The sequence below is a fragment of the Callithrix jacchus genome, chromosome 8 (genome assembly GCF_049354715.1).
Source record: "Callithrix jacchus isolate 240 chromosome 8, calJac240_pri, whole genome shotgun sequence".
Lineage (NCBI taxonomy): Eukaryota > Metazoa > Chordata > Mammalia > Primates > Cebidae > Callithrix > Callithrix jacchus.
In genome coordinates this window covers 62908915-62933398 of record NC_133509.1, presented here as the reverse complement: position 1 = coordinate 62933398, position 24484 = coordinate 62908915, and the positions used below count along the sequence as shown (strand labels likewise).

Here is a 24484-nt window from a genome sequence, read left to right as displayed (position 1 = left end):
TACATTGTGCTATTTCTCTTTTCTCATTATCAATTGCTGAAAACCATGCCAGAGATTTTTTTTCCATTTGTGTCATGGCTTTTTATACAACATTCTTCCTTTATTTTCTTTGGGTTAGCAATTGCAATGGACTTTGCTTTCTCTCTCCGTTTTTTTTTTTTTTTTTTTTGGCTTCACTATATTACCACATTTTTTGTTTTAAAGAGGTAACATAGGTCTTTATTGTGTTTTTCATACATTCTCCCAGTGATTCTCAAATGGAGGTGTTTTCTCACATGCCTTCCTCCTGACATCATCAATCCTTCTACTGTAATAGGAGTCAGTTACTCTCTAGAACTGCCATACAGAAATATCCTGCATTGCTTTCCTGGGTGGGACCCACTCTTTTAGAATCCTGTCTCTCCTCTTCTTCCTCTTCTTTCTTCTCTTTATTATCTTACTCTTTTTATTTCTTATTTTTCTAGTGAACCCCTTCTTTAAAGAGTATGTGGTAAATACATACTGTATTAGCAGATGCTTTTATTCTGTTGTGTGTGTATATATGCATGTGTATCTATATATGTGTAATTAAACTGGAAGTATCATTTTTGAGTCAAAAATATTTTCTCAAAAACTGTAAGGTGTTCGTCTATTTTTCTTATCTTAGCATTCAATGTTGGTGATATCTTTAATCCATTCTCTTTTTTTTTTTTTTGTTTAGAATTGGGGTCTCACCCTTTCCCATAGGCTGGAATGCAGCAGTGTAGTCACAGCTCACGGCAGCCTTGAACTCCTGGACTCCAGTGATCCTCCCACCTCAGCCTCCCAAGTACCTGGAACTACAGGTGTGAGCCACACCTGGCCAACTTACTGTTTTTAGATAACCTGTTTTTAATCTTGGAAGCTTTTATGATTAACTCTAGGTATGGGTCTTTACTGTAATCATTCCACTTGACACTTTTCTCTTTAGATACTTGTATCTTTCAACTTGGAGGAATTTGATTCTATCAGTTCTCTGTTGATTTATTCATCTCCATTTTTCTGGTATTCATGTTGTTTTTGGATGTCTATTATGCCAATATGAGGCCTCCATATGACTTCTTTAGGTCTTTTATCTGTTCCTTTATGCTTTCTGACTCTGCAATTCTGCTTTACACTGTATCAGAGTTCTATATTTTCTAGATCTTTACTGTTACCATTTAGTACTTTGTTCTGCATTTTCCAGTTAGAGATCTGCTATTATCCCTCATTTTGTATAAACTTCTTTCCTACATTCTTCTTAGTTAGGTATTAATTCTATTATCTGTGCATTTATATTTTTATTTTAGTGCTGTCTCAGAAGAGATGAGAAGATGTATCACTAAGACCTAGTATGAATTTGAGTCAGAAGTATAAGAAGTAACAGGTTATTTTAGGGCTAAAATAACAAACTAGAAACAGCAGGGAACATTGAGCTGATTTTTTTTTTTTTTGAGATGGAGTCTCAAATCTTGCTCTGTCACCCGGGCTAAAGTATAGTGTGGCTATTTTAGCTCACTGCAACCTCCGCATCCTGAATTCAAGCAACTCTCCCGCTTAGTCCACAGAGTAGCTAGGAGTACAGGAACACACCACCATGCCCAGCTAATTTTTAATTTTTGTATTTTTAGTAGAGATGGGCTTTCACCATACTGTCCAGCCTAGTCTGAAACTCCTAGCCTCAAGTGATCCACCTGCCTTGGCCTTGCAAACTGTTGGGATTATAGACATGAACCACCATGCCCAACCTGCTGAAATAATTTCTAGGTATTGTATTATGGAGGGCCTTGTAGATACACTCTACTAAGGACACTGGACTTTATCTTACAAGCACTGAATATTTTTGTGAAAGGAGAAGGATCTTGTAAAGAAGATATATTTAAGCACTATAAGGATTAGAGGCCAGAAGGACAGTTAGAAGCCTGTTGAAAGAATTTATATTAGTGACAAGGATCTGATCCAAAGCAGAAAGATCAGAGAGAAGATGAGGTAGAAACAATAAGAGATAGGACAGAAGAAAATTCCAAAATTGACTAGAAGTATGAAGACAGGAAATGCTAAGAACCCCAAATAGGATAAATGCAGAGAAAACTACATGCAATCACATTAGAATAAAACTTCCAAAAACCAAAGATGAAAAATAAAAAGAAATCTTAAAAACAGCCAACAGATTAAAAAAAAATTACCTTCAAAGGAGCAAATAAAGGCAAAATAGGAATTTTATCTTTCTTCTCAAAATGAATAGTAAAATCCAAAAAATAATGGAATGATAATCTTAAAAATGCTAAAATAAAATATGGCACAGCATGTAATTAAAATCTAGTCTACATCTACTTTTGCCTAATGTTCTATGTCCCTGTTCATTAAGACAATATTTTGTCTTAAGGACATGTCCCTGTTCCTTAAGAAAATGTTTTATTCCTTTATATTTTTGTGGTGATGATGTCCATAAAATGCATCATTTAAAGAGTTAATTTTGTAAGATGATGGGCTTTGTAGAGTAAAGGAGATTTAAATCCTTGCTATTTAATCTGTTCTAATTGGTTAAGGGTAATGCTCAATTTAGAAGCAAAAAGTGAAATTGCAGATTTGTTTTTAAATCCCTTCAGCTCTAAAGTTTAATAGTTGCAAAAACATTTCCTTTATTAGACTAACCATAAATAATTGACTCTTAGATTAATTGTGGCAATATTTTATAAATATGAATATTTTGATGAAATGAAAATAATTGTCAATAGAAGGCTGTGTATAGTAAGGGGATTAAAAGATGTAGGTTCAGAGCAGACCGCTATTTATTTACTTAGTAAATGAGATCTTGTTCTGTTGCCCAGTCTAGAGTGCAGTGGCTATTCACAGGCATGACCATACTGCACTACAGGCTCACTCCTGAATACTGGGACTACAGGTGTGTACCACCACACCAAGCTGTAGAGTGATCTTTTCAAGAACTGTGAGATAGCAAATACAGAAATAGGACTGTGCAATTTTATGTCCAGACAGACAATTATGAAAATAAAATTGAGCTCCATGAGCTCTGGAGTTAGATTGCCTATGTAAAAACTTCAGCTCTTCAATTTACCAGCTGTCTGACCTTGGGCATGTTTCTTCATCAATCTGCATTTCACTTTCTGCATCTGTAAAACCTTTTAAAGATTGTGGCATAAAGTTGAAAACATACTTCAAATGTTAGCCTTTATTATAATAAATGAAAAGTCGGCAAAGCAAAGCTGATGCATTCACAGTAATTGTGTAATATATGAATATTTTGCTGGATTCTGGTATTTGGCTTACGCAAGGGAAGTTTCTGAAAATCTTTACATTTTATGTAATGTTAAAAGAGTGAAAAGAAAGACAAACAAACGAATATTTTTCAAAGTATGCTAGGAATTTTGTTGACACTCTACATATATGATTTTTTAACCCTAAAATGAATTTATAAAGTAGGTGTTATTTTTTGTTATTTTATAGATGGGAAAACTGGCTTAGAGATGTTAAATATCCTGGATTATTGTCAGTTTAAGAAAATAATTTTGGCTATCAATGATTAAGTGGGCTAAATTTCAGAGGAAGAAACTGAGCTCCTTACATACATCCTAGGAAAAACATAAAAGGTGGTTAACTGCCTCCATATAAAGCTAATTCTTAAAAAATGAAAAGTTATTTTAGGTTCAGGGGTACATGTGTAGAGTTGTTACGCAGATAATTTGTGTATCATGGGGGGTTTGGTGTGCTGATTATTTCATCAGCCTGGTAATAATCATGGGACCTGATAGGTAGTTTTCCAACCTTATTCCTCCTCTCACCTCCACCCTCAAGTAGGCACTGCTGTCTGTTGTTTCCTTATTTGTATCCATGTATACTAAATGTTTACCTAATTATAGCCTGCAGACTTAATCACAAATCTCCTGTTAACAATGCTGTGTTCCTTCCTACTTTGATTATTTCAACCATCTGCTGATTTCTTGTCTTTTTACTACTATTTCATTTGCAGCGGAGCCAACCAATCCTAACAAAATTGAATAGTAGATGAATTACACCATTTCATCTGAAGAAATACCTGTCTCATTTTTACATTTTTTACTAAAAACTGTTTCAATCAATCATTCATAACCGAAATCAACCATTTATAACTGGATATAAATTTAAATTGTTTTTACTTCTCAGAATATTACCTCAAGCTAACCTGAAGTGGATAATAAAAGACATTTTCCTCTGCTAAAGAAAAGCCAAGCATTTTTGTGTAAATAAGGGAGACTATGTGATGTTGAGAAGTGATGTTTTCAGGAATTCCTGAAATATCAATTAGTTTGGAAGCGATTCACCTATATGTCATGTGATCCCTAAAATAAAATAAAAAATCTAGAATGATTATGGAAATTTGCCTGTTGAAAAACATCTAGATGATTTTTTGAAATGCTAAATGTTACTTTCTAATAAGTATATTTTTAAAAAAATTGGTCACCAGACTGCCTCTAAGCAATATGAGAGTTCCAAATTTTTATATGAAGTGGAATTATAAAACCTGATTATGTACAACTGCTGTTCTACCATGTTTGGGGTACATTGGTAGGAATACTTGTTAGCTGTGCATTCTCAAAGATTGCTTATACTTGGAGATATGAATGTTTGACCACTCCCAATTGGAGCCAGGCCTATATTGATCAAGGATAATGGAAGCAAGTACTGATAATGGTATTTCTTTGACAGTTTCAGTTAACAGGAAGTATTGGTCTGAATTAGGGTGTAACAAAGAGAACAATGATTCGGTAAGTTAAAGAAGATAGAACTTGATTTGTCCTTTACATAACAATCCAAATTGACTTCTGCTCCATGAGGTTATTCAGGAATTAAGGTTCTTTCCATTAATTGCAGTATTATCCTGCAGGACTGTCATCTTCTGCATGGCAGAGACAGGGTCAGCTGCCATCCCAGCTGATGATAAGGGGAAAGATAACATGGAAGTATACACATGGTCCTAAGACTTAGGGCCATCAGGGACACATATCACATTAAATTCTGTGGACAAAAGGAGTCCACTATGAAAAGGAGGCTGGAATTCTCCCTTTAGTCTTGCATGCAGGAATACAAGGAGAGTATTTTTGGTAGACAACTAATAGTCTCCACTTTATGGTTTGTGGTGTTTGTTGATCCTATTGAAGTTTCCTGATGATGTGCAATTTTTTTCTTTGTGAAAAGAATAAAGATTGATATGGTTCTGAATGGAACCTTAAATTGGAATAATACTACCTTTATTTTTCTGTAGACTGTGTTTTACACCTGCCTATACGGTTGAAAATAATAATCTTTTATTGGACATGAGTTTTATACTCTTATTTTTTTCAACTTATTTGGTCTTGGGAAAATAGAATCAATATTAAACCTCTCTTGTGATTTATCTATGTCTTGTGAATCTGTTTCCAGTCATTTTCATTTAGAATATTCTACCTCTAACTCTGCAAAGAAAAATACATTCTTAGTAGATCAAAATATATTTAAATCTCTTTTTTTCCCCTGGAATTAGGCTCAAAAAGCTTTGCTTACTAAATAGCTTATAAAGTGCCCTCTTTTGTAATAACCTGCAAAGATAACTTTGATGGGAAGTTTACTAGGGAAATGAAACGAAGCCCCCTTTATTTATTTTTTAATTTTTTTAAATTTTTTATTGGATTTTAGGTTTTGGGGAACATGAGCAGAGCATGCAAGACAGTTGCGTGGGTACACACATGGCAGTGTGCTTTGCTTTTCTTCTCCCCTTCACCCACATTTGGCATTTCTCCCCAGGCTATCCCTCCCCACCACCCCCTCCCACTGGCCCTCCCCTTTTCCCCCCAACAGACCCCAGTGTTTAGTACTCCCCTTTCTGTGTCCATGTGTTCTCATTTTTCATCACCCACCTATGAGTGAGAATATGCGGTGTTTCATTTTCTGTTCTTGTGTCAGTTTGCTGAGGATGATGTTCTCCAGATTCATCCATGTCCCTACAAACGACACAAACTCATCATTTCTGATTGCTGCATAATATTCCATGGTGTATATGTGCCACATTTTTCCAATCCAGTCTATTATCAATGGACATTTTGGTTGATTCCAGGTCTTTGCTATTGTAAACAGTGCTGCAATGAACATTCGTGTACATGTGTCCTTATAGTAGAACGATTTATAGTCTTTTGGATATACACCCAGTCATGGGATTGCTGGGTCAAATGGAATTTCTATTTCTAAGGCCTTGAGGAATCGCCACACTGTCTTCCACAATGGTTGAACTAATTTACACTCCCACCAACAGTGTAAAAGTGTTCCTTTTTCTCCACATCCTCTCCAGCATCTGTTGTCTCCAGATTTTTTAATGATTGCCATTCTAACTGGCGTGAGATGGTATCTCAATGTGGTTTTGATTTGCATCTCTCTGATGACCAGTGACGATGAGCATTTTTTCATATGATTGTTGGCCTCATATATGTCTTCTTTCGTAAAGTATCTGTTCATATCCTTTGCCCACTTTTGAATGGGCTTGTTTGTTTTTTTCCTGTAAATCTGTTTGAGTTCTTTGTAAATTCTGGATATCAGCCCTTTGTCAGATGGGTAGACTGCGAAAATGTTTTCCCATTCTGTTGGTTGCCGATCCACTCTAGTGACTGTTTCTTTTGCCGTGCAGAAGCTGTGGAGTTTGATTAGGTCCCATTTGTCTATTTTGGCTTTTGTTGCCAATGCTTTTGGTGTTTTGGTCATGAAGTCCTTGCCTACTCCTATGTCCTGGATGGTTTTGCCTAGATTTTCTTCTAGGGTTTTTATGGTGTTAGGTCTTATGTTTAAGTCTTTAATCCATCTGGAGTTAATTTTAGTGTAAGGTGTCAGGAAGGGGTCCAGTTTCTGCTTTCTGCACATGGCTAGCCAGTTTTCCCAACACCATTTGTTAAACATGGAATCCTTTCCCCATTGCTTGTTTTTGTCAGGTTTATCAAAGGTTGTATAGTTGTATACATATTGTTAATGAATAATTCTTCAACTACAACTTAATATTAGAGATTTGATAGTTAAAAGAAAGAGAATAATGTTCATTTATGTAGGATTGTGATTATTTTCTAATTTCCTATTAGGGCCAAACTTATGTTTTGATGTAATATTGGGTTAGGTATGTCACAAGTCTCTAGTAGATCCCAAAGCCCTTTTTTATATATCATTATGTTCATTTACTAGCTGATGTCTGAGTTTCTCAATTAGAAATTATTTCTCTTCGCTTAAGGCTTTACCTTGCTAAAACTCAACTATCTGTGAAAAAAATCAACCCTTTCAACTTTACAATCATTTTACATCTTGTCTGGCTGAATTTGTTGTTGAGATTTTTGAGTATGAGTTAGCAGAATGCTTGAGGCAGCTGTTTGAGGGTCCACTGACTATGGAAATGAACACAGAAAGATTTTTTGTTTAAAAGATGAATTTAATTTTTGAATTTTCTCTCCATTGTAGGTCACTTTGAGTTCTGGCTGATTTACAAAGAAAAAAATTGAGCTTATTATGACCACTATAAAAATTTATAATGTGCAAAGGATGTACATCATTCTTGAATATTTTGGTTTTTATTTTAAATGAGAAAATTACTGTTGTTGATTTAAATAAAGGACAGCATCAATGACAAAATCAACATAAATTGAAAATAGTGAAATTTAATTTTTATAAATCTGTGGTAAACATTCTAATGAAAATATATTATTTCATCATGGCACTTGAATAAAAAATGTATTGGTGATAAATTCAAACAATAAGTAAAATAAGATTTAAGTTACATGTGGTAAAAAGATATTGATCTACTGTTGATATACTGAAGCTATTAGCAATCAAATGTCATCATTTATTTTCAGTCCCTGAGCTACTGCTTAGTTTTCTACTCACCAGTTCTATCTTTTTTAAAAATTGCAAACAACATGGCTGGATGATGGGGGAAGAGCTCTACCCCTAATTGGATAAAAAAACAGGCCCTGCTTGCAAGATTAGTTGAATGTTTAGGTCCTTGTACATTGTAAAGAATGAGGTTTAAAAATTTGTGTTGGGTAAATCTTTTTTTCTTGAAATTAGCCTTAAGGTATTATCACGGCTGCCAATAACACTATTGATGTGAATCCTTGAAATTTAATGTTTAGATTTAGATTTAAATAGATAACTATATTGTCAACTCTGTAAATGCTTGGCCATTTTATTAATCTATTTCCTAGTGCTTGCTATATGTATACAGTAAATAAATATGGAGTGGATGTCCAATAATTCTTTAATAGATTTCTTTGTCACTTTAACTGTAAGTAATTATTGATTCTTTTTCTTTAGGCTAAGGGTAAGCCAAATGAACTGGAGAACATAGGAGAGATTAGACAAGGGCAAGCATGTACAAGTGTGGTAAAAGAGAACTCTGAGATAAATGTAAACAGTGTGCAATACAGATTTAAAGGATAGAGTTTGTATATGTTAGCAATTCAGGAATGTCTCCAAGAGGATATGGCATTTGAGCTTGAACCTTGAAGGGTTTGTGTGTTTGAGTGGTGAATTGTGAGGATAGTCATCACAGAGAGCACATTCCATACAGATCAGAGCAAATTCAGATATTTTCTGTCTCTGAACATTTATGGTTATTTCACAGCACTTGCTTCATGCTATGTTTTAATTATTTTATACTGTTTATACTTCTCATGCCATCCACTAAAGTATAAACTTCTTGAGGGTTATGTGTTAGTTAAGTCTTGTATTTTCTGCTAAGTCTGTGAGTGCGCCGTATACATGCCTGGCTGCTTTAAGTCATCATTCTATAAAGGATTCTTTTCTTTTTCTTTCTTTTCTTTCCTTCCTTCCCTTCCTTCCTCCCTTCCTTCCCTCCCTCCTCCCTGTCTCTTTCTCTCCTTCTTTCTCTCTCTCTCTCTGTTTCTTTCCCTTTTTTTTCAGAGTCTTTGCTCTGTTGCCCAGGATGAAGTACAGTGGCGTGATCTCAGCTCACTGCAACCTCCACCTCCTGAGTTCAGGCAGTTTTCCTGCCTCAGCCTCCCAAGGAACTGGGACTACTGGAATGCACCACCATGCCCATCTAATTTTTGCGTTTTTAGTAGAGACTGGATTTCACCATGTTGTCCAGGTTTGTCTTGAACTCCTGATCTTGTTATCTCCCTCATTGGCTGGGATTACAGGGGTGAGCCAGAATTCTTATCTTTCTCTGACTAAGAATTAAATAAGTTTTTCTTCTTCAGGTGCTTTCTCTTTATTTTTTCTTGGCCTGAATGCCTTCTCGTGTCACTCTATATTGCCCATCTGAAAGTCCATCTGATTGATCTTCACTACTTCCTTCAATTTAATGACCATAATTTCTTAATGAATTCTAAATATTTACCTTTAGATGAACTTATTTTTGAATTTCAGATGTTAACATTCAACTGCTTATTTATAATCCCCATCTAAATGTCCCACGGGCATCTCCAGACCAACATAGTCAAAACTGAACCACTCAGCTCCTCATCCCTTCCCCTCAAATTTCCTTTTTATTTTTGTTCACTATCCATTTATTTATGTAAGTCAAAACCTAGGTTTTCAACAAGAAATCTGGCTTAAGATCACAAATCACATTGGAATGTTGATTAAAGTAGGATCTGGTCTACACGTGGTAACTGAAAAGCTTAAGGCTTTCATAATGTAGCTTATGTATCATGATACTGAACTGTGTTTTATGAAGCAACAATACCTATAAATAGCGCAGAAAGTTTTATAACGTGCCTGATATTTGGGAAATACCAAACTACAAAAGTTTGGCTCATCTTTGGATTTAAGCCTTTTCTATCTATTATTTTTCATGCTCTAGCTTACTGAAACTTGTGAAAATAGCATTCCCATAAATTTTAATTTGAATATATCTAAGAGTCTTCTAGATTTTATTTGTTTATATGTTTTTTAATATTTTGAAATCCTGTGCAGTTATCAAGCCCACTGCTTTTTCTAGTTGGCACATAGCACCTTTTGTCTTCTCTCCATAGCATTGTCAAGAAGGACATTTTATTCTACACTAGCCATTTATGTCCAGCCCCACAAGTACCCAAAATCTTAATACTTTAAATTAAATTTAATCAGGTTCGGGTCCAAAGTGGCTCCCGCCGGAGGTCATGGCGATCGCGAAGGTGAGGTCATCAGTTCAAGGCTAACCTGAGCAACCTCATAAAGCTCAAACTGACTGGCAAAAAACAAAACAAAACAAAAAAAATTTAATCAGGTTCTTGTACTGAATTATTTCCACTATCCTAATATCATTTTGCTTCATATCATTTAAACTTATATTCTAGTAAAATTTTTGTTTGTAATTTTTGGTGCTCTGATCTTTAATATGTAGAAACAATTTTAGCAAAAGTTTATGTGGTTTACATTTGGGAAATGCTTTATCTTTCTGTTGAAGTTTCACCATACATGCTAACATACTTAAACTCTGAAAAGTAAAGGCTTGTGGAAAATGACACTTGTTTAGCTTGTTTAATCCAGCAGTTCCCATGGAACTTAAAAAATGCGTAGCATTTGTTATACTATTTAGTTTGAGAGATCTACAACTTTAAAATTGATACTTAGCTTCATGAATACCTTTTCTATTTCAGAGACTACATAAGAGAGGAAATCTTTCATTTGTGAACATTTTACTTTGTAGACAATATAGGAGTCTTTTTTCCCTTTCTGAAATGGTTTCCTTCATTGCTCACCATTGCTTCAGATAATTTCCAAAACTCCTTGCCAACTAGTTTTAAGCAAACTTGCTTTCTGAAGGTGAGTTTCTCTTTTTCCCCTGTCCCCATCCTCACATTGCCAAGTCTTTGTGTCCTATTTCTTCTACCTTTTTGCTTTCTTCCTTTCCTTTCTTACATTCTAGTTTTGTCTTGCTGATGTTCTTCCAACTTTATAGAATATTATTATTTTTATGTTGTCACAATGACTTTACAGGAAAACATACATTACAGGATAGTTGTTTACCTCAGAATGCTTCAGTTAACAAAGTATTTTGTGTAGATTTTCCTTTAGTCTGAAATCTCCATACCTTAGATGAGTTCCATCACCTGACTTTTCAGAAACACATCAGTTATATTAAAATGAAGCATATCTGTAACATGCTTATAAGAATGTGCTAATGTAATAGCACTAAGGGAAGAATAGTGTTTTGGCAGATACATTTTTAATTAATTGCTTTAATAAAAGTAGCTAAAACTCTATCTTCCACAAGGCATAGAACATGTACTTCAGTATTTAGGTCAGCTCATACACGACTATTAACTGGCAGGGAAGTCAGTGCTCTTTGTTACATGGATACAACAATATCAGAGAACTGTTAGAATAACTTAAACTTCTCTAATGAGCTTCAGGGCTTTAATGAGAAGATTTTCTATTCTTATGTGATCAGTATTGCTCTGTGCTAGAAAGAGAACTCTTTTTTTTCCTGAAGGAAATGTAGAGTAAAATAGTTCAAGATAAATGATTAAGAGGAAGTTAAGAAGTGGTTAATCTCTTATAGCCCAATGGAGATTAATTATTGATAACAAGTAACTGCCACCAGTATAGGTAGGCTCTCCAAATAATCATTATAGCTTAGAATAAAGTAGCAAGAACTATTTTTAGTCTACCAGCATTTTAATCATTTATTTTCTGCATTCAGTCAATCAAGCAATTAGCGTAGACTGGCTATAAAATTGTGTTATAAGTTTAGAGACACTCGTATAATTCACGGTTGGTCTTGAGTATTTTTTCTATAAAAATAGTCACAGCAAATCATTATATCAAAATGGACAAACTGGTTTGATGTGTGTTTATATGTATGTCTAGGTACACTTCTCTGTGTGTTTGTGTGTGTAGGTATGTAGCTGTGTGTGTGCATACACAAATTTGGAAAATCAATAGGTTAGAAGAAACAGAATAATGAAGGAAAATGAGAAAAAGATAGTCATAAAGAGTCACTGATAATAAGGAAAACATTATCAGGTTATGTGAGCATATATAATCAGTGGCCTTTTTGTACAAATACATCTGTTTTGAGATATTAGATTCCACTGACATCAGCTGAAGCAGATTTCAGGATGTCAAGGAGAAGTAGTGAGAAGTAGAAGTGACTGTAAAAGTAGTAGAAGTAGAAGCAGTGAAGATGTCAAGAAGTTTTTGAAAGAAGTAAAATAGAGGTAGATGGTCATCACATTTAAATAAAGGTTAACAGACTCTAAATATACAGTCAAAGATATTTAGGAAAATAGAATGGATTTTAAATTTTTATTGGGAAAACTGATTGTAAAGAAGAAGGAGTAAAAGCAAATACTAGAATAAAAACACTGGACAGGGAAATGATTTTGTTGTTGGTTTCAGCTATCTCCGAATGTGTGTTTAGGTTTTAACTTCAGCAGGAGACATCACATTTATTTAAAAGAAGATCTACATTGATGATGTCATAATCCAGCTATGCTTTTTGAAGCTTATGGGGAAAGACAATCTCTTGCGTGCAGTCTTTTCACTCCCACTGGGCCACATAAAAATGGGCATGGAACCCTTCCTTACCCATAATTAAGGGGGCCCACACAGGCTGACCAGGGCTTATGGCCTTATTTGGGAATATCTTTTGCTGTTTCAGACTCAGTGTATACTTCTTTGTTCTGTGTGTGTCTGAATAGTCCTCAGACATGTCCTCTCCCCACAATTTTTTTCCAGATACCATAGAAAGGAGGTCAAGGTTCTTTCACTGCAGCACCAAGTGGAGTACATGAAGCCGCACTGCCCACGAAGGCTGCGGCGTGAGTCTGCTAGCTGTGAAAGACAGATGCATTACAAGGGGATAGATTTAATGCACTTTTCTTATCTTACTGTGAATAGATGCTGCACTTCTTGAGCCTGGAATGGGTGTTGTCTGTTCTCAATGACCTTGAATCATACATTGTCTTTTTATTTTTTTCCCCTGGGTGGCATTTACTGGCCTTTTAACATTGGCTGCACTCCTGATATTCTATCCTGCAGCACAGCCTGAACACCCAGTGAACAATGAAGTAAACCTTCTTCCCAAACTTCAGTGATGATTGTGCCACGGTTTGGAGGTAGGAGAATTTCAAGCCATTAATCACCGATCAATACTGAATGTGACTGAGAATGGCTCCTTCAGGTCTATCAGCTTATTGCTGCTTCTGTGTCATTCTTAGACCAAACAACAATGGTAATCAACTCAGTTTGGCTGATTTGTGCCTTTAGTTGAACCTTCTCAGTTGGACCACACAGCCATTCTTCTCTTCAGTCTCATAGTCTTTCCTTCAGGAATTCTGCCAGGAATAAGCAACAAGTTTCCTACTGCTCAGGGTCCCCTCTAGACCTCTCTTATTTCATGTTCAGAGGAATGTACTCCATATACTGTCTTAAACTCCATCTTTCTTCTGTTATTTTTTTCACATTTGACATTTATACTCATTAAAACTAGAATCTGAATAATTACCACCAAAGATATTGTTTACCCCCTCCCTCTTTTTTTTTTTGCACCAGAGAGCTTAATCTTTAAAATGTTCTGTGAGAGATGGGAATGGTAGGTATACTGTCTTTCTAGTGTGGAAAAAGTAGGGAGAATGACACAATATTGTGTTTATATTAAGATTATTTGAATATAAATACTTTGTCAAATTTGTGTTTAAGCGTGCATGTTATTTTTAATAATTAGAGTGATATATGTATATATATATATATATCTTAAGAAATAGCAAATTTTTTTATCAAATTGGAGTCAAGGAGGCATGGAAATTCTTTTCATTTTAAGTGCTCCTAAATTCCTGCTTATTCTGTGTTTAAAATTATATCAAAAAGATAATTTGAGATTAAGGTAATTAATCAGAAATTTTAATTAAAAAAGAAATTGAAAACGTAAGTAAAATTTCCTGTGGAATTGTAGGGTTTGTCATCTACACAGATAATATTCACTAAGTAGAATAGTAAGTCTTTTCTTTCCTCTTATGAAAAGATTTTTCTCTAATTGTCATTGACTATATAGTAAAATGAAGCTAGATTATATAAATATTCTTATTGATTAAAAGTTTAAAATTGCCTGTCTCCCAAGAAATATGCCTGAATTCAAGAATATCTGTGGCAAAGAATATCTTCTTGCAGTTTTTTTTCCTACTGTAAATAAAGGGTCAACCAACATCTAATAACTCACAACTGCATCTTTTCTTGTTAGAACATGTCGCCCAGCACTTTTTGATTAGATGTTCTCAGATAATAGCTGGGGCAGATTGACCAAAGGAGAGCAATTTTTTTTTAATCAGGATAACATAATGATTCTTTCACAAACTTTAGATAGGGCTATGGATATCACCTTTTTTTTTGTCTATTAATAGTGCTGTATTTTTAGTGGAATTAAAGATGAGACCTTCTCCAGGTTTCAATACAACTTTATAAAAGGGCATAACAATGCCTTTAAAATCAAATCTATTAACTGTTCTACAGAGAATCCGATTTTCTAGTAACTTGGCCATAACTTGAGGACAGCGACCCTGAAAACTCCAAGCATCTGCCAGAAATCTGAATTATCTGCCAACTAAAGTCAGTAATCTTGGCTCGTCTCTGCATAAGTTATTTTGTGGACATCAATTTCATCACCTATGAAAGAAGAGAGTTGTCCAACATGTTGTGAGGTCTTCCAGTTGCAAGTTCTTTGGATAATTTGATTGGAACCCAAGAGATGTCCTAAATCTGACTGACATGCAGTAAATGTTTGTTGATTATGAAAAAGTATTTGACTTCCAAATAGGTAGTAAAATATCTTGTGTGGACATACTATGGCAACTTAACACTTATAATTTTGGGAGCAGAAAAAATGTAATTAAGTCACAAATGCAAATAAATTCTTTCTTTATTTAAGTCAAAGAAAAATAGTTGTCAACAAACAATCTGAATTAAGAGAAAAAAACCATCCATATACTGGTTGAAAATAGTAAACATTATTTTTTTGTGAAGTGCCCCAACTGGGTGGTTTACATATATTAACTGTAATGATGTATTAAAAACAATTTTCACCTGCATTTAGTTTAACTGCATTTATGCTTTATGAATATCACCAGTGTAATTATTATTTTAAAAATATGTAGCTGGAGAAATAAACATTTAGACAGGTAAGAAAACAGACTGAAGTTTTAAATTTTATTTTTAACAGTCATTCTAAAATAATTATCATTATATATTTGTATGACTGTTACATGTTGAAATAAAAAACATGGAAGTGTCCTTTTAATTAACCATTGTTATGTATAGAGAATTAAAACATTTTATGTATATAAAGTTACTAATAATTTTTTGAGCACATAGACTGTTCTACATACTTACCTAGATTTACTTTTTAACTCTTGTAATAGCCCCGTGAACTATCTACTGTTATTGTCATTATTCCCATTGGGCAGGTGAGGAAACTGAGGTCTAGAGAAGTTCATTAATTTGGCTAAAGGCACACAGTCAATAAGTGGTAGAGACAAGGTTTGAACCCTGGTATTCTGGTTTTATGCTTTTAACCAACTGCTTCTTAGTGGTATCTTATTGTGATGATTTTGGAAAACACTATTTATTTATTTGAAATGTATTAATAGTCCTTATTTATCTACAAGTTTAGTAAAGAAAAAATTAACCTTTCTATATATTCAAACAAGAAGCATAATTTTCCATTTTTATCATCTGCAATTTGTTTCCCTATGCTTTGTGAAATGACAAGCTTTATATCAACATTTAATTTTGTTTTAATCATTTGTATGATTTGCTTGCCTTTGTGCTATTAAATAGAACGTATCAATGCTTTTTCTGCATTTAATATTTAGGGAACCAATTTCTGATGAGTTGCCATGAGTTGAGAAACTCTCTGTATGTACTCCATGAAATTGTAAGTAGCCAATACATGTCTCTACACATTCCCTTAGGAGGACTTATTTAGGTCTATCAGAATTATTTTAACCCAAAATATGTTTCATTTAGAAATGATTGGATCATGTTTTACTCAAGCAATTGATATTAAATCACATTAATATTACTTCATTTTTTATTCAGAGGTTTAAAACATCTGTCCCTTTTACTGTTTTTAAAAACTTAACACTGACAATTTTTATATGTTTTGATATCAAATATAATAAATTATAAACAAATCAAGAATAATAACAAAATAAAAGGAAGAAAGATGAGGAAAAATCAGTCTAATAGTATACAGTAATTTCTTTTTTCAGTAAGGGAAATTACTGCTTATTTGCAATAGAATCTATCTATTCCAAGCTCTTTTAAAGATAATTTCTGTTGCAAAGTGAGAACATTTGAAGTTCTATTTGAAAAATGCAGTACTTCTGCCCTGGTGAGAATAGATAAGCTTTCAGGTTTCTTCTTATGGAAAAGATAAGCCCACTGCTACTGCTGCTGCTGCAAAAAGGAAAAGAAAGTTTTAAAAATCTGTTAGTAGACACATGTTAGCAGGAAAACAGTTCCCCAGGGCTGGAAAAACAAGCATCTGCCATTGATTTTGTACTCAGTTGAACTTTAGAGAGTCACATTGATACATTATTAGATGAGGAATTACACAGGTTTCAGTGAGTTCCTAATGAAACCAGTATTTTAAAAATTAAAATATTTTGATTTGCTTAACCTTTAACTTAAGTTGTATTGTGTTAGTCTTATTCAAACTCATTCAAAATGTTTATGGGATTTTTTTCATGATCTTCTGATAATTTTTTTGAAAACTTTGCATTTCGGGGTTGTAAATATAGCTTATCTGAACTCTAGAAGTCATATTGGTCAGGGTTTCTGGAAGTAATGAGAAAAGTTATCTAGAGTATCTACCTATCGGTTAGAATGCTTTGTGAAGCAAGTGACTGAAAATGTATTATCTTCCAGGGATGTCATCAAGGTGAGTTGGTTTAGCAGCTTAGCCTTGTCATCAAACATTCCAGTATTGCAATTCTTTCAGCCTCTCTACTCTGCTGCCTGCAACAAATGTTTATACAAAGGCTGATTTCTTTGTGATGTGAAATGGCTTTATGTTTGTCCAGTGTGTGTGAGTGGCAGGGGGAGGGGGCTTTTCATGTGTATAAGTGAATTAAGTTGAAATTATTTAGGAAAGGGAGAACAAAAAGGAAGAAAGAATACTGGATCATCAATTTCCAACACAGGAAAGAATGTAAGTAAAGGAAACCACTGTCTTTTAATGATAAATTTTGTGTGTAGCATGTTCTAGTAAAGTTTGGCTCCACTGGACTTGTATTACTTTGTAAAATATTCAAAGCCATATTGAAAAAATTCAAATGTTCTCTGTTTATTACTTCCCTTTTGGAATTCAGTTATGACCCTTAACATAGAGGCTCTAAATTCTTAATCATATAGCTGTAAAATTGACTTTTAAATGGAACGTAATTTTATATATTTGTGAGTTTTTATTGTATTCATTTCTTATGGCAGATATTGCTCCTTGTTTTCACAATCTTTATTTGGGCCATGGATGTTCTGCATAAAGACTGCTTGGCAGCCTCCCTTGCAGCTAGGTGTAGCCATATGATCAAGGTCTGTTCATGGGAAGATAAATGAAAGTGATGTGTACAACTTCCAGCTAATGCTTTCAAAGGAAAGCTGTGATACTTTAGGGTGGTAGAAAGAAACAACAATAAGGAGCCTAGAAACCTGGTCATTTTTAAACAGAAGATCTAATGTATCAGCCTAGATAATTATGTCTACCTTGTATAAGCCATTTTAAATTCAGGCTGAACTTATATTCTAATGAAGTAGATAACCAATATTAATAAAGTATCTAGAAATTAAATATGATTTTCTATTGTTTTTTTATTTTCTTTTAGATGAAGTCTTGCTCTGTCACCTAGTCTGGAGTGCAATAGTATGACCATAACTCACTGCAGTCTCAAATTCCTGGGCTCAAGCAATCCTCTCACTTAACCTCCCAAGTGGCTGGGACAACAGGTGCATACGACTATACATTGCTATTAAAAAAAAATCTGTAGAGACAGGGTCTCACTATGTTGCCCAGATTAGTCTTTAACTCCTGGCCTCAAGCAATTTTTCCATCTTGGCCTCCAAAAGCACTGGGATTACAGGTGTGAGACATCACCAGGCCTGATTTTTTTTTTTACTAGAAATTGGATTATAATCATTCTGAGTACAATATGAAATATATTGCTTCTTGTTGAATATTTTTAGGAAGGGAGTAGCATCATATGGAGCATCCAACATTCTTATTTTGATTTTGTAGTTTTTTAATGTACACAGAATACTTAACTGTTTTGAATGAATTTACCTATTTCAAGCAATTAATATCCAATCACTTTACTTAAAATAATCAAAACATTTGTGTGTGTGTATATATATATATATATATATATATATATATATCATATATTTCTGCTGTTTACTGTCTCAAAGCATTTTAACAAGTTATTGTGCTGGCGGAATTAATTAGATATGGAAAGTCATATAATAAAAAGAATAAAAAGCTATAAGAATGCATTAAAATAGAATTTAAAAAATAGAACCTAAGGTTTCTAAAGTTCTATTTGACTAGTCAAATGTTCCTTAATAACTGGATGCATCAGAATACATTGTTCATTGTAATATTAAAGGAATGTAATGAAATGAAAATTGAAGCAAAAGAGAATTCAGTATGCACAATTATTTTAAATTAAAAATCTTACCCATAATGAACATAGCTAAAAACATAAAAGACAAATGATAGAGAAATTAAAAGCAATTATCAAAGGAATTCTCAGCAGAAATTTCTGATTTAAATTAAAGCCTATGATTAAAAATCTCCTGCCTCTTTGTCCTTCTCCATGCTTCCCACAATTCCTTATTGCTTTAGCACCTTGTAACTTAATTTCTTTTCTTTAAGGACAATCATGCTATGCTTGATCCATGGCAGGAATTAATGTATCAACTTCACATTTTATCAACTTCACATAGTTATGGTTCTTGTATCTGTAAGTCCTAATGCGTAATTTGTAAAATTACAAAGATGGAAACACTATTGAATAGGGACCATGAAAAGTGGCATTATTTTTCATCCACATGACTGTTAATTTTGTAAATAGAAAAGAGGACTATTTTAGTTTTAGGGTTTTTTTTTTTTTTTTAAATTGAGGTTTGAAGTGGAGTTCAGTATATTTTTTTTGGCCTGGCCTGGATTAAGATTATCTAGGTATCCCAAGTAGTTAGAAGATTATGGTGCCACATCCCTAGATGTGATACATTTATTAATTCAATCAAAAACTGTTTTTGAATATTTGCTCAGGTACTCCTCTAGGCACTGAAGATACAACAGTTAACAAAATAATTTATTCTTATTATTTTCACATTCTAATGATTTAAATCAGTACTAATGATAAAACAAAGTTGTGGCAATGCAAAAAAGTCGTATTTTGGTTGATAAATCCTTCTTGCTTTTTTGGGAAATATCAAATTATTTTACAAAATTTCTGCTCTTCTTTTGCTCCTACATTGTGCATATACTTAAATTTCATGTTGGCTATTAAACACTGATACCATTTATTTTCTGAGTATTTATTTTCATTTTTCAGATGCCACTGGTAATTAGTTATTTCTTTTATAGTAAAAACTCTTCACCTAATATATTTGTTTTCCTTTTTTGAAGAAACTGTAACTTCATAAGCTCTAAATTGAGCAACCTGAACAAAAAACTAGGAAAACTTCAAGTGGTTTTAAAAGTTAAAACCATTAATTTTGTTTTACTGGAGGATGTTGCCAATTAATTTTGTTTGAGATTCTTTATTTTTATGTTTGTAAAATGCAGTGTGTATTTTAGAAGGACATATACCATATACTTTTTTCAATGTAATATCTGATACACACAAAAGAATATATGTAAAATATGGTCAAATTATTAATCACAACAATAAAACAAACAACAATGCATCATATTAGCCTAAACACTAGATCATTAACAATATTTTTATTTGAAGTATTTAAAGAAAAAAATAACCTTTTTGTTGGTGACAATTTTCCAGGTTAAATAACCCACCTCAACTTTTTTTTTTTTTGAGACAGGATCTCACTCTGTTGCCCAGGCTGGAGTGCACTTGCATGACCGTATCTCACTGCAGCTTTGACCTCCCTGGCTCAAGTGATCATCCCACCTCAGCCTCCCAAGTAGCTGGGACTACAGGGGCATATATCCTTGGCTAATGTTTTAAAATTTTTGTAAAATTTCTTGCTGTGTTGCACCTTTCTTATGTTTTATCTGACATCTATATAATATTAAAGTAGGCTAGAGTGTTGCATTAAGGAATATTTCATTTTCTACTTTTTAAAATGCTAAAATTAAGTTTTATTCTGAAATAAGTCTGAGTGTATAGAAAAATTGCAAGACCAGGATAATGACGTTTTACCTAAACCACTTAAGTGAGTTATCAATACAATGCCCCATTATTCCCAAATGCTTCATTCTGTAATCCTTACAAAGACATTCACCTACCAATACAATAATCAAAAAAAAAAAAACATTGAAACATTACTATCAGATCCTATGTTTCATTTAGCTTTCTCTTAAAAAATTAGTTTAGTTTTTAGAGTTGTTTTAGCTTCACAACAAAATTGAACATAATGTACAGAAATCCAAATACCTTCATCCTCCCCCAATAATCTCCCACGCTACAACTGTTGAGATCCTGCAACAAAGTGGTGCATTTGTTATAATTGATAAACCTGCATTAACATGTCATTATCACTCCAAGTCCATAGTTCACCTTAAAGTTTACTCTTGGTGTTGTGAAAACTATTATATTTGACAAATGTGTAATGACATGTATCCACCTTTGTAATATCATACAGAATAGCTTCACTGCCCTCAAAAATCTGTTCCACCTCCTTTCCTCCCACCTAACCCCTAGCAACCACTGATCTTTTTACCCTCTCCACAGTTTTGGGGTTGTCCAGAAAGTTACTTAGTTTGAATTATATTAGTATGTAGCCATTTCGGTGTGGCTTTTTTTCCCTTAGTAATATATATTTAAGTATCCTCCCTGTCTTTTCATGGTTTGATAGCTCATTTATTGTTAGTGTTGAATAATATTTTATTTTCTGCATACACTATAGTTTATGTATTGATTCACTCTCTAAAGGACATCTTGGTTGCCTCCTTATTATGAATGAAGATGCTGTAATCTGCATTCGAGATTTTGTGTATGCATGCATTTCCAACTCATTTGGATAGACACAAAGAAGTTAAATTGCTGAATCATATGGTGAAAGTATGTTTAATTTTGTGAGAAGCTGCCTACATGTCTTCCAAAGTGGCTGTATGATTTCACATTCCCGTCAGGAACAAATGAGAATTTCTGTTTCTTCTTGTTCTCACCAACATTTGTGTTGTGGGAATTTTGAATTTTCACCATTCTAATAGGTATGTAGTGGTATCTCACTGGTGCTTTAAGTTGTAATTCCCTAATACTTTATCATTTTATGTGATGAATTTCCACCTGTATCTTCTTTGGTGAAGTGTCTGTTCAGATCTTTTGCCCATTTTTTAAAAAATTAGTTAATTTTTTTCTTACTATTGAGCTTTGGGTAACAGCCCTATATCAAATAAGTCTTTTGCAAATATTTTCTCCCAGTCTGTGTCTTGTCTTCTCACTCTGCTGACATTGTTTCTGCACAACAGATTCTTTTAATTTTAATGAGGTCCAGTTTATTTATTATTTCCTTCACGAAATCACACTCTTGATTTTGTATCTAAAAAGTCACCACCACACCCAAAGTCATCTGGATATTCTTCTATGTTTTCTTCTAGGGTATTATAGTTTTGCATTTTATAATTTAGGTCTGTGATCCTTTTGGAGTTAATTTTTGTGAAGAGTATAATATCTGTGTTTAGATTCATGTGTTTTGACATGTGAATGTCCAGTTTGTGCTCATACCATTTGTTGAAAATCTTTTTTTTTCATTGTATTACCTTTGCTTCTTTGTCAAAGATCAATTGACTGTATTTATATGCGCGTATTTGGGTTTTCTATTCCATTCTCTTGGTCTGTGTGCCTCTTTTTTCCCAATGTCATATTGTCTTGATCACTTTAACTGTGTAGTAAGTCTGGAAGTTAGGTAGTGTTAATCCTCCAGCTTTTTTTTTTCTATATTGTGTTGGCTCTTCTGGAGCCTTTATCTCACCATATAAATGTTAGAATCACTTTGTTGATATTCACGAAATACTTTTCCAGGATTTCAATTAAGACTGCATTTAATGTATAGATAATTTTGAGAACTGGCATCTTGACAATATTGATGCTTCTATACATAAACATGAAACATCTGTACATTTATTTAGTTCTTCTTTGATTTCTTTCATCAGAGCTTCATAGTTTCTCTTTATATAGATATTGAACAAACTTTGTTGGATTTACCAAAGTATTTCATTTTTTGGTGCTAATATAAATGATACTGCATTTCTAATTTCCAATTCAATTTGTTCATTGCTGATATCATGTTAGTTTTTAATCTTCTTCAAACTCAAGCAGTCTCTCAGTCTTTCCTAGACTTTCCTAACTTCTACATGAAAATTTTATGCAAATTATTTAATAGGATGTCTCTAAATTTAGGCTTGTCTAATTTTTCAATGTAATTGGATTCAGGTTATGCATTTTTGATAGATATATCTTAGAGTGGTACTGTATTCTTCTTATTGCATCCTGTCAGGTGGTGCATAGTTTAAACTTGTCCCATTACTGATGATACTAACTTTGACCACTTTACTAAGCAGTGATTGCCAGCTTCCTCCACTGTAATGTCATTCTTTTTATCTTCTAAATTAAATAAATATTTTATGGGAAGGCATTTAACGGCTATACTACTATTCTATATATCATTAAACTGTTATGAGTTAATTTTTTCGATTATTGACTGCTATGCAACAAAACACTAAAAAATATAATGGCTTGGGCCGGGCGCGGTGGCTCATCCTGTAATCCCAGCACTTTGGGAGGCCGAGCCGGGTGGATCACGAGGTCAAGAGATCGAGACCATCCTGGTCAACATGGTGAAACCCTGTCTCTACTAAAACTACAAAAAATTAGCTGGGCATGGTGGTGTGTGCCTGTAATCCCAGCTACTCAGGAGGCTGAGGCAGAAGAATTGCCTGAACCCAAGAGGTGGAGGTTGTGGTGAGCCAGGATCATGCCATTGCACTCCAGCCTGGTCTGTTGTGTTGAGTGGGCTCAGTTATACCATTCCTTTTTGGCCTCTTATAATACTGAAGTCAAATGACAGTTGGCCTGCAGTCCTCAGGAGGCTTGTCTTGGCTGGATGTACAAGGTGCTCACTGACATATATAGATCTAAAGTTGAGTCTGACTGTTGGCTGGAACCTCAGCTGGGGCTGCGAAAGGTTTCCAACCATAGCCTCTCCACATAATTTAAGTTTATTGCAACATGATGACAAATTCTGAGACAGAAGAAGAGAGAAAGGAAGGGAGTTATGAGTGTCCATTCCAGGAGACCTAGGTGGAAACTGCAAGACTTTTTATAATCTAGACTTGGAAGTACCAGAACATTACTTCCAGTGTATTCTATCTGTAAAGCAAGTTATATTTAGTTCATGTCCTGATGTGAGAAATAGTATTGTGTACAGGGAAAAAGAACGTCACATCTATTTTTGTAGACTGATAAAGTTGTTTCTGGGCTGAGTTAATAATGCCATGCTAGCTATTTATTTCTGATTTTCTAGTTCTGCCATTTGTTCTACATTTATTATTAGTATTTGGTGTTAGTTGGGATTCCCTAGGAAAACAGGACCAATAGGACATATCTATAACTGTTTTCCATAAAGACACACACACACACACACTCCACACACACATGCACATTCAATCTGTTGGTGGCCTGACTAGAGCAATAGGCAAAGGCAAGGGGAAATTTGTATCTCTTCCTGATATCAGTCAGCTTTTTCCCGCTCTACACAGGGACTAACATCATGAGCCCTCTGGTTCTCAGAACTGTAACACTAGTTTTCCTGGGTCTCCAGCTTTTAGAAGGTAGAATCATGAGACCTCTCAGCATCCATAATTGTGTGAGCCAATGCCTTGTAACAAATCTCCTACAAACATATGTATAAATGTGCATATAAAAATATAATAATATACAAATATAGATACATATGTTTATGTGTATATATGTAATTATATTTAAGGCTATTTACATGTAAAGAAAGGAAAAGCAATGTAAATATGTGTTTTCATCTGAAGTAAATGTCAGATTTTGTCTTTGTTTAAACTTTGGGCAATGCTGCTGATTACATTAACTTACAATATAATTTCACTTGCACCACCAGAGTAAAATCTTAGTGTGTTTTATTTATCTAATAAATTTATAACATCCACATGGCTTTATTGTGATATTATTTCAACTTAAAATGTAATTCCAAAATTCATAGTTAATTTTAAGTTGGACTAATTCTAAGCTGAAATAATCAATAAATAATCTTTGGCTATTTGAAATTT

General features: G+C 33.8%; 1 long non-coding RNA gene across 9 annotated transcripts in view; it reads left to right on the top strand.

Moving 5' to 3' along the window:
- Positions 1-22822, top strand: part of LOC118144905 (uncharacterized) — a 44930-nt gene extending 22108 nt beyond the window's left edge. For 3 of the 9 annotated variants that reach the window (XR_013521702.1, XR_013521697.1, XR_013521698.1), the window contains exons 3-8: positions 701-902; positions 8926-9112; positions 10608-10773; positions 12994-17158; positions 17829-17949; positions 20047-22822. This is a non-coding gene — a long non-coding RNA (uncharacterized LOC118144905). Of the gene's footprint in view, positions 1-700; positions 903-8925; positions 17159-17828; positions 17950-20046 lie in introns of all 9 variants that reach the window. The other 6 variants (XR_013521700.1, XR_013521705.1, XR_013521699.1 and 3 more) reach the window with 6 other exon arrangements.
- Positions 22823-24484: the final 1662 nt, after the last annotated feature.